The following is a 12,279-nucleotide window of genomic DNA, read 5'->3' on the forward strand; positions in this document are numbered from 1 at the left end:
CCATCAGAGGCAACTGTTTCAGTGGTATATGCTCAAAAGAACTCTTCGCTCTCTTGAAGCCAAATTGGTGACAGTACCACCCACAAAAAAGCAATGTGGGGAGGGAGAAACTTTGTTGTCTGCACCTCAAAGCCTGGAATGACCTTCCTTCCCATCTGAGGAATGCCACTGACCTCCTGGCATTCTGGAAAGGATTACAAAACTGGCTCTTTGCAATGTAAACTTTTTTACAGTGCTTACTGCTCAGAGGGCAGTAGCTAGCGCCAGGACAACTTTGGGTAACCACATCTATAAGATAATATAACAAATAGACTTTTTCAGGGTATACACAGAGCCCAATAATGTGAGGAGCAGCTGTATCTAACACAAGTTGTGAGCTGTCAGCAGTGACATGTGACTAAGCGTCCCGACAAATGAGTCACTTTGGAGCAATTGTAGGCACCTTAATCTTTCTGGTGACTGTAGCGTTGGTGTTCAAGACACCTACAGTTATCAGTACACTGGGTCCCACACAATTAAAGGCAGCCCAATGTGGACAATCTCGTCCACTCAGCACCTTGATACATTCTGGCCAAGTATGTCAAGAAACGATCCTCCTGGTCTGTGTTCCAAGTGAGTGACTCAATTACCTAAATGAATGCAGTATTCAGCTATGTACTTATCCCTGGTGTGAAACCTGGTGGCTCTCCCTTATCAATGCCTGCGGAAGCCTTCTGATGATGTCCATGAAATGGGGCTTGAGGGGCTTGGCTTGACAATGATTGAAGAAGGCAGCTGCCTGAAGCGGTTCCGCAATTCGACCTTTGAATTCCCCCTGAAGTTCGTAATAATCCAAATTAAACGTGCGGCAGAGGACAGAGAGGGGTAGCGAAGAGGCGACAGCAGCAGCGGAGGGCGTCAACTACCAGCTTTTCGAACACCTGGCAGGGTAACAGAGGTGAGGCTTATCCTCCCACCTGAAGCCCCGGTCTCAATTTTCAGAGGAGGGCTGGGCTCCAATGACAGCGCCAGGTGAAAGGAGGAGAATAGCAGCAAGGATGGATGGGTGGGTCACATGGAGTGAGCCCAGTGGTCCTCTGAGACCAGTTTGCGGAGCAGGCCCTCGAGAGGCCCCCATGGGCTGAAGGGGACAGAACCGATCCAATGGTGAGTGAGTGTAGGCCGGGGCCAAGGGGTGCAAACAGCCCTGGAAACTTGACTGGTCTCAAAATCAACAGAAGTCATTGCTTCAAGCAGACCTGCGTAATATGGGATTGAGAGGGCAGACGGTTGAAAATACCACCAAAACTCTACTACCAGATACTACAGTGCTCAAGGCCTAAATGAAAGAAATACAAACACTTAACGCCAGCCTGGAGGCCAGACTGGAAGATCAAGACCGGCGGTCGTGGCGCAACAATGTCCAAATTCTTGGAATCCCAGAACGCGCAGAAAGGCAGACACCTGATCTATTTGTCGAGAATCTTATTTAACAGCAGCGCCAACCAAAGGGCCTGTCAAAACTTTTTTCCGTGGAGAGGTCCTATCGTGTGATGGGTGGGTGACTAAAGCTAGGAGCACCACCACTGGCCATTATAGCACGTCTCTTTAACTATAGAGACCGGGATGCGATCCTTCAACATGCTTGTATAGCCCACCAATGCTATTCGAAAACGTGCAGGTCAGCTTTTTCTCTGACTTTACCCTTAAAACCCAGGCGCTCAGATGTAGCTTCATCGCAGTAAAGAAAGCACTTGGAGATAAAGGAGTGAAATACTCTATGTTTTGTATTTTCATTCCTTGTCTCCCTGTGATTGCTTTTTCTGTCCCCCCCCTCTGCTGTTGTCCCCTGCGCGCCCGCTCCCCGCCTCCTGCTTCCTGCCGCCAGGAGTGTGGACACGCCCCCTTCCTCCCCGCTCCTGCCTCCCAGCTGCTCCGCCCTCCCTGCACTTGGCCATAAATGGCGACCGTACGACGCAGGTGAGTGTGACCTATTCATAGGACACCCCGCGCCGCACGACCACCAGCTGTCGTGTGTGCCCCCGCCTGCCGCTACTCTCAGCCTCGCTGAGCCTCCGGCCTTCGGGCCACGCCCCCCGCCGCCGCTCATCGTTCCCGCTTCTCTGCAATGCGCTGCTTCGTTTAAATTGTGCTGTACTTTGTATTTAATTTGCTCTGAATTATCATTCCTTGTCTCCCTGTGATTGCTTTTTCTGTCCCACCCTGTGCTGTTGTCCCCTGCGTGCCCGCTCCCCGCCCCCCGCTTCCCGCCGCCGGGAGTGTGGACACGCCCCCTTCCTCCCCGCTCCCGCCTCCCAGCTGCTCCACCCTCCCTGCACTTCGCCATAAATGGCGACCGTGCGAACGCGCAGCGGTCACGTGCAGCGGGCGCGCCGATTGTGCGCCGAAGTCGCGCCAAAGGTAAGCTCGTCTGCGCCCGTCCGCGCCTGGCCCATGCCCAGCGCCAGGTCCCCTGGCCCCCGCAGCCGCCAGCCCACCCGCCGGACCTACAGCTCTACTGAACTCAACGCACTCAACGCCGGCCGATTCCCGGGTTGCTACTGAGCCACCCTGAGACACACCTACGGACCCTTCTGCTGCAACTCCTGCAAGTTCACCTGCATCCGATCCTGCACCACTCCAGCAGTACCCAAGACCTCGACGAGCAACAGCAGCAGCTACCTGAAGTGCATCCTACTCAACACCCGCTCCGTCCACAGACACTCCGTTGAGCTCTGGAACCTGCTCGACAACACAGCCCCAGACGTCGCCTTCATCACGGAAACCTGGATGAATGCCTCCTCAGCGCCCAACATCGCCATCGCCATCCCGGACGGCTACAAGATCATCCGAAGGGACTGCGTCAACCAGACAGGAGGAGGCATCGCCATCATCCATAGGAACTCCATCCGCATCACGACCAACACGGGCGACACCCTCGCACCCGCCGAGCACCTGCACTTCCAGATCCACATCAACCCCAAGACCACCCTCAGAGGCACCCTCATCTACAGACCCCCGGGACCACGCACACAATTCAGCGAGGACATCGCCGACTTTGTCAACCCGCATGCCCTCCCCTCCGCTGACTACATCCTCCTCGGGGACCTCAACTTCCACCTAGAGAACAACAAGGACCGCAACACCACCACCCTGCTGGACAACTTCGCTAACCTCGGACTCAAGCAACTGGTGACCACCCCCACCCGCTACGCCGGATACACACTCGACCCCGTCTTCTCATCCAGCAAGGACATCGCCTTCAGCCACGCCACCGGACTCCACTGGACGGACCACAGTTGCGTCCACTTCAGCATCAAAAGGACCACGATCCACCACCAACAGCAACAGGTTCCACGCAGAAGCTGGAACAAGATCACAGCCGACCAGCTCGCAACTTCCCTGAGCAAGAACCCACCCACCAGCGAATGAAACGCCAGCCAAGCGGCCACCAACCTCACCAAGTGGATCAGCGACTGCGCAGATGACCTCACCCCTCTGAGGACCCCGCCTAGCAGACCCGGCAGCAAGAAAGCCCCATGGTTCACCGACGAACTCAAGAGCTCCAAGAAGGACTGCAGAGCCCTGGAGAAAGCCTGGCGCAGAGACCCAACAACAGACAACGTGACTGCCCTCAAGATCGCCACCCAAAAACACCACCAACTGATCCGCACCACCAAGAAAACTGCATTTAAGGAACGACTGGACAACAATGCACACAACAGCAAGGAACTCTTCAACATCGTTAAAGAGCTCTCCAACCCCAACGCCGGAAACAACGACATCACCCCTTCGCACGACCTCTGCAACTCCCTCGCCTCCTACTTCCACAACAAGATCGCGGACATACACAACAGCTTCAGCACTCAACCGACGCACGCCACAACGGAACCACCGCCCCCCACCACCACCCTCCGCGCCTGGACCCCGATCAGCACCGAAGACACCATCCGGACGATGAACTCCATCCACTCTGGATCTGCGACCGACCCTTGCCCTCACCACGTCTTCAACAAGGCAGACGCTGTCATCGCACCCCACCTGTGGTACATCATCAACACCTCCTTCAACACTGCTACCTTCCCGGAGAGCTGGAAGCACGCCAAACTCAGCACCCTACTAAAGAAGCCATCAGCCGACCCCACCGACCTCAAGAACTACCGACCCATCTCGCTGCTCCCGTTCCCCACAAAAGTCATCGAGAAGACCGTCAACAAGCAGCTGGCCGCCTTCCTCGAAACGAACGGATCCCTCGACCTCTCGCAATCTGGCTTCCGGGCCAACCATAGCACCGAGACCGCCCTGATCGCAGCAACCGATGACATCCGAGCCCTGCTCGACAACGGAGAAACAGCGGCCCTCATCCTCCTAGACCTCTCCGCGGCCTTCGACACTGTCTGCCACCGTACCCTAGTACAGCACCTCAGCAACGTCGGAATCCAGGAGAAGGCACTGGAGTGGATCACCTCCTTCCTCGCCGGAAGGACACAGAGAGTCCGCCTTCCCCCATTCGGATCAGAAGCCACCGAAGTCATTTGTGGCGTTCCTCAAGGCTCCTCGCTCAGCCCAACCCTCTTCAACGTTTACATGAGTCCCCTCGCAGCCATCGCACGCCAGCACAACCTCAACATCATCTCCTACGCCGACGACACCCGGCTGATCCTCTCCCTCACCAACGACCCCATCACCGCCAGAGCCAACCTACACGAAGGGATGAAAGAGGTAGCCAAATGGATGAAGAACAGCCGCCTGAAACTGAACTCGGACAAGACGGAAGTCCTCATCCTGGGATCCTCACCCTCCGCCTGGGATGACTCCTGGTGGCCCCCCCGCCCTAGGCAGCGCAACCAAACCAACATACCACGCACGCAACCTGGGCTTCATCCTGGACTCCTCCCTCTCCATGACCAGACAAGTCAACGTCGTCTCCTCGTCGTGCTTCAACATCCTACACATGCTACGCAAGATCTTCCGGTGGATCCCCACCGAGACCAGGAAGACGGTCACCCAGGCCCTCGTCACCAGCTGACTGGACTACGGCAACTCCCTCTACGCCGGAACCACCGCCAAACTCCAGAAGAGACTCCAGCGGATCCAGAACGCCTCAGCACGACTCATCATGGACATCCCCCGTCGCAACCACATCTCCGGACACCTGAGCGACCTGCACTGGCTCCCGGTCAACAAGAGAATCACCTTCCGTCTCCTCACCCACGCACACAAAGCCCTGCACAACCAAGGCCCAGGATACCTCAACAGCCGCCTCAACTTCTACGCTCCCAAACGCCAGCTTCGATCGACCGGCCACGCCCTCGCCGCCGTCCCCCGCATCCGAAGAGCCACCAGAGGGGGAAGGTCCTTCTCCTACCTCGCCGCCAAGACTTGGAACTCCCTCCCGACCCACCTCCGCCTGACCCAGGACCACCTCGCCTTCAGGAAGCAGCTCAAGGCCTGGCTGTTCGAGCAGTAGCGGAACCCCCTCCCCTAAGTGCCTTGAGACCCTCCGGGTGAGTAGTGCGCTATACAAATGCTTTGATTGATTGATTGATTGATTGATTGATTGATATGCTTTTCCCCGCACGTCTAGGGGTGGAATTGGAAGGGAAAGCATATTTCTTTTACTACACCAGAGACTGTGTGGGAATAGCTTGATGGCTGGAGGACAGTAGAAGGCCAGGGGCAAGGGCCCAGCATGGGAGATTCAGAAAAACAGCAAAGGGGCCCGGAGCCCAATCAACAGAGCACACGCAGTTGGGGGAGGAAGCATGACCCTGGTGAAGCACGATCTTTAGATAAACGTTGGGAGGGCACCCAGGGCAAGACTGATAGATCCATAATTACCATGGCCTCGTCCTTCTCAGCCTGTATGAACTGTGGGAGAAATGTGTAAAAACCTAATGGCCGGTGGGCCCACAACTGGGTAAGGGTAACGAGCCCCGGCTGCACGTGGTCCATTCTCCGTGCAAAAGAATACAGATAAATTACATTGGGGTAGGAGGAAAGAGTTAGTTGCCAGGCACCCGTTCCCTATGTTAGTTAAGTTGGGATGGGTCGACATGCACTCTGCTGAGTTGGGGGGCAGGCACTTGGGGCTCCGTCAGGCAAGGACTCAGACGGGAGGGGTTCAAGGGCGGGTAGGGAGACGGAGAATTCAAAATGTTACAGCATGTTGGCTATAGTTTTTCTCATGTCTGAGAGATCAAGTAGAGAGAAATTGTGTATGCAACTTAATCATAGAAGTGTTCTTTAACAACTTGGTAGGAACTCACAAGAGTACAGATCCAGTAGGGATAAAATGCACAACCAAAACGACGACAATACGAACTGTCACATGACAGGGCAATTGTCTGCGGACCTTACATTAATGACCTGGAACATCAATTGGTTGGAAAATAAGATAAAACAAGGTATAGTTCTGCAACATATAAAGAGGCGCCCCCCAGATGTGGTGTTGCTGCAAGAAACCCACCTCATGGGAAATAGCTGTTGTGCCCTTAATCGTTGGGGGTATGAAAGGAAGGTACATGCAGGGTACACATCAGGAAGTAGGAGCACAGGAATTCTCCGAAAGAAGAATTTGCCCCTAAGAATTGAAAAGACCTGGTCAGACAGACTGGGTAAGCATGTGGTACTCTCGGCCCTGATGCTGAAACTCCCAACAGGCTTTTTCTGGGGGATGATTTTAACAAGATAGGGTGTGAGTGAATGGACCTGTTACCATCTAAGGCCCTAAATTCTACCCGCACATTCCAAATGAGGTTTATAATGGCCCTGGGCCTTTTAGATATCTGGAGGGCACTAAATCCTAACAAGTGGGAATATACTTTCCATTCAGGGGCACACGTGAGACAATCCCTAATTGACCAGTTGATTTCTCTAGCCTCACATCTCCCCTACTTTACTGACGTGACACATATAGCGAGGGGGATCTCAGATCACTCCCCCGTGTGGATGAGGTACAGGGGGGAATCCAGCGTAGAACAGGCCCAGTTGCGATTAACCCCTGGTACCTTAAGGTACTGTCAATCAGGAAGGGAATTGCTGATGCCACTGAGCACTACTTCCATGAAAACACCCACTCAGTTGCATCAACCCAAGTACTATGGGAAGCGTATAAGGCAGTGGTAAGGGGCCAGGCCCTTTCTCTGATCTCAGGACAGAAGCAGGAAAGGAGAACAAAGGTGACTGAGATCAAGCAAGAAATGTTTGACCTCCAATGCAAAATAGTGGATGTGGAGAATGATAATTTGCAACAAACATTAAAAATTAAACAACATGACTAAATGTGACAGAGGAGGCCAGAAATAAAACTAAGGCGACACAACACTGAGTGTATGATAGCGGCAATAAGACAGGAAAGCACTGGCTTGGCTAAATCAGCGAGAGGGAACGAGGGCTGCGGGTCAAGACTCCCTTAGTTCCTGGCAGATATTCTCCTTCCAGTCCTGATGATGGAAGAAAAGCAACTCCTAGAAGCCCATATAACAGAGGAAGAGGTAGCGCAAGAGCTCCAGGCCCAAATCTCAGGCAAGGCAATGGGCCCAAACGGCATCCCAATAGAACTGTATAAGCTCACAGCATCTACAACAGTACCACATCTCCTGAAGATGTTTGAGAAAAGCAGAACACGCTCTCCCAACTGACCAAAGGTTAGGTAGTATAGTGGTGATACATAAAGAAGGCAAGCAAAGAGATAAATGCACCTCATACCTGCCCATCTCACTCTTTAACGTGGAGGCAAACATTTTAGCAAAACTATTAGCCCTAAAGCTGCTTTCAGTGCTCACCACCTTAGTCCATCCGGACCAGCCGGGCTTTATGCCAGGATGCTGCACTGCATTGAACCTCAGGCACCTGCATTGGGTGAAGGGGTAGGCACACAGGATCCTGATGGATGCAGCGCTTCTCTCCCTAGACACATGTATGGCTTTTGCCACCATTGAGTGGCCCTACATGTTCGGTGTGCTTGGCCGAATGGGGTTTGGGCCACGCTTCCTGTCCTGGATTGGGCTCCAGTATGAGAGGCCACTAGCACAAGTGCTGTTCAACGGGAAGACATCAAGATCATTTCCGCTGCAGAGGGGCACAAGGCAGGGTCGCCCCCTATGGGGCTTTAATATTTGCGTTGATGTTGGAGCCAGTGGCGACCTGCATCCGGGGGGACACCATAATAAGAGGTCTCCACTGGATGGAGGATTGGGAAGAGAAAATATTGCCATATGCAGATGATGGCCTCTTGTACGTGGCCTCTCCCAGCTCTTCTATTGCCAGAATATTAAATTTTTTTAACACTTTTAGCAGATACTCTGGATATACAATTAACTGGTCGAAATCAGTGGTGTTTGTTCTCTGCGGCAAAAGACCTTCTCTCTCCACAGAGTGTGAGGCCCAAGTAGTGTTGGAGGGATTCCGATATCTCGGAGTATATGTAGCTGGAGAACCAGCCCGGTGTTTATGCCCTGAATTTACAAGGCCCCTTGGATAGGCTTCATAATGATGTCCTTCCCCTGTCCCTCTTGGGCAAGACAGCCTTATTTAAAATGATATACTGGGGGGATAGTCCCAACAGACCGGAGCTAGGTAGGGCCTTCATAAATAGTATCAACAATAATTTACCTGGTATCCTTGTCACTTATATTTAAATCACTTAGAAAAAACCACGCTATATTCTTTTCGTGATTAGGTTATTTAATCACCTAGTTTTTAAAAAAAATATATTATTTTTTAGAGGGAAGGAATCTGACCTCCACAGAGCTATACATACAATTTATAAACATATATCACATACATTAAAATACAATTCACATTTATATATACGAACAACTGAATTAACATCAATAGATAAGACTTTTACAGTACTTTTCACAATACTACCACATAAAGGAACAAAAACCTATGTGAAACAAAGATAAAACTCTTTGTAATTCAACTCAATTGAGCAAAAAAAGTTATTTTTTAAATTTCAACGATATTGTGTCTTTCCAAAGTATCATTCATATTTATTTGTATGGATCCTTTAGTTTGACCCAGCGATCATATCACTGTACCGACGCGTTTCAAGCCCCACTGTCACCTTTGTGGGCTCTCATCATGGCATCTCAGTTTCCCACATTGGACTCATCTATGGACACAAAAATTGAAACACCTATCACTAATTTGCACCATTCTTTTTAATCCTTGCTTTTACCTTTGGCCAGTTGAACACCTACCTGCCAATATGGTAAAGCTCTTTTTTTCTGTCTCGGCACTCCTGGACAGCTATCTTAAATTATTTGGTTGCGGACCTGTAATTGACAGAATTTTGTTTTTTACAAGCCACCCATACACCATACTGTTGCTTGAAGGCTATTTAATCGCAATGTTAGTTTAACATACCTGCACTTCTGTTTGTTGACTAGAGTTATAAGTTCTAATTTCAGTTATTGGGGCATTCTGTTTAGAAGACAAAAACGAGGGCACACGCCTAATCAGTTCAGCTTTTGTAATCTGTGCCGTTGTATTCAAAGGAATAACCATGTTTTACACATACCTTTCGGCGTTTTGTTTATTCTCCGCCTACTTTCATGCAATGCCTGGTCTTAAGTACTGTCAATAATTCCTGTGACAGTAACACAAACCGTGTATTAGGGCCCCTTCGTGCCACCTTATTAACTTCAGTGCTATCTGATGAGAAACGCTAGATGCTTACCTCTAAGCCCTTTCCTGGCCCCCTTTCCAACTTGCTCGGTGAACTGCTGACACGTTTCCTCATTGTGCGGCTTGCATGGGATTGCACGCGCAATAAACGTGCCCATTTGCTGCTGGGAGTTGTATTTCGTTAAAACTCCGCAGCACAACGCTATTAGCATTTGAGCATTGAACTAAGTATTTAGTTTAATACGACCTATTTCTCGGCCGGGTGAGAAGGTAATTATATATATTTTGTATGAATTTAAATGCCATCTCTTAGTTGTATTTTGGCCTTGGGGCGTGCTGTTTACCTAATTCAAACGACTCAAAACTTTATTGGTCGCATATTCGAAACCTTGGTCTGCCGACCTAGATTTCGGGAGATTTTTATGGAGGAACTTAATCAGGGCAGAAAAAAAGGGGATGTTCTTTTCTTTGATTTTCCCCCCGTGGGTGTGCCAATTCCTACCTTACCCCGATTCGCCTGTATTTAGATGGTTACATGAATACTCAATGCTGGAGCACATCTTTATTATTGACTATTTGTCGCGTTTATCACCAGGTCAATAGGGAAACAAATGGCAGTGTGGACCATTTCCAGTTACAGCCTGTCAGTAAGATATATAATTGTAACACTCTATTAATAAAAGCATTATAGCAAACAAATGGCATTGTGGACTATTTTTGATTACAGCCCATCTGTGAGGTATATATTTGTAACATTCAATCAATTATCAACATTATGGCAACAGAATTGTGAAAAATGACAGTTCTCACACATGGCATTAACATGATAGTCTTAGTATTACATTTCAGATCCTAGAGATTTCCGACATTTCGTTCAACCCTGTCTGTACACTGTTGAACTTCATAATCAGATAGGCTTCCTTTTTAAGCAAGAAAGACTCAACGTTGGATACCTTACTCGACACATTCAATACTAATAGCACCGTTCATTTCAGATCCCTCTCTGAGTGACCAGCACTCATACAATGCTCCACCATGGGGGCAGTCAGCCCCTTTTTTTTTATTCTCAACCTGTGTTGAGTTATCCTTTGATTAATCTGTTGACAGGTCTTGCCAATACATAGTTTTACACATGGACATACTACTGCATAAACCACGTTCTTGGTTTTACAATTACTGAACATGGTATGTTTCCATTTCACATCATTGTGGCAAATTCTGAACCTTCTATAGTGTATTCACAAACAACACAATTCCCACATTTGTGGTGGCCTTCTACTGGTTTTAGTCCCCACTGACTACATAGGTCCTTTCGGACATCTTTTGGAAATATGTCTGACCTAATTATTTCTTGGCCTATACTCTTATTTCTTTTCATAGCGAATAACGGCCTGGGGTAACCGCATTCTAGCTTTTCTAGAAGGTGCCAGGTTTTCAACACGATTTGCTTGAACTTGTTTGTATCAGGTCCAAACGTTGAGACACACACTAGTCTCTCTAATGGTAATTTGGTCTTTTTCTCCAGTAATGTTTCACGAGGAGTGTACCACGCATGTTTTTTTGTGTGCTTTAACATTTTTTTTGCAGTAGCCTCTTTCTACCATCTGATCACACAAATTCCTAGCATGGTGTTCAAAATCCTCTTTTTCTGTACAATTTCTACGAATCAGTAGTAGTTGCACATACGGCAAATTGTCTTTTAAACTCCTGAGGTGAGCACTTTTATAGTGAAAATTGAGTTTCTAGCAGTCTTTTTTGGTGCAAAACCACTGTAGTGTCCTCTCTTTAGTGACAACTTCCACATCCAGAAATGTTAGTCTAGTTTTACTTTTCGTGTAGCAAAATTTGATGTCTGGATGCCTGTAGTTTAGCCACCCGAAAAAGCTTTCTTGTTCCTCCTCGGAGCCCGACCACAGGCACCAGACATCATCTATATATCGGAGCCACTGCTTCACATTACTCGAGAAGGGATTATTATTGAATATGTATTTGGATTCATATTGCGCTATGAAGAAGATCGCCATCTCCGGGGCAAAAGGAAATCCCATGGCGGTCCCCTTCGTCTGGAGGTAAAATTCATTTTCAAAATTAAAGTAATTCTTTCTGAGGGCGATCTCGGCCAATTTTAGAATGAATTCTGTAGAGACCCTATGCGGTCTTGGTCTCTTATCGAGGTAAAAATCAAGTATGATTCTACTTCAACCAGGAATGGCTTCAGGAATGGCTAGGAATTTTTGTGATCAGATGGTAGAAAGAGGCTACTCCAAAAAAATGTTAAAGCACGCAAAAAAATGTGCGTGGTACACTCCTCGTGAAACATTACTGGAGAAAAAGACCAAATTACCATTAGAGAAACTAGTGTGTGTCTAAACATTTGGACCTGATACAAACAAGTTCAAGCAAATTGTGTTGAAAAACTGGCACCTTCTAGAAAAGCTAGAATGCGGTTTCCTCAGGCTGTTATTCGCTATGAAAAGAAATAGGAGTATAGGCCAAGAAATAATTAGGTCAGACATATTTCCAAAAGATGTCTGAAAAGACCTACGTAGTCAGTGGGGACTAAAACCAGTAGAAGGCCACCACAAATGTGGGAATTGTGTCGTTTGTGAATACACTATTGAAGGTTCAGAATTTGTCCACAATGATGTGAAATGGAAACATACC

Source organism: Lissotriton vulgaris, chromosome 7, assembly GCF_964263255.1.
Source record: "Lissotriton vulgaris chromosome 7, aLisVul1.2, whole genome shotgun sequence".
NCBI classification, from domain to species: Eukaryota; Metazoa; Chordata; class Amphibia; order Caudata; family Salamandridae; genus Lissotriton; species Lissotriton vulgaris.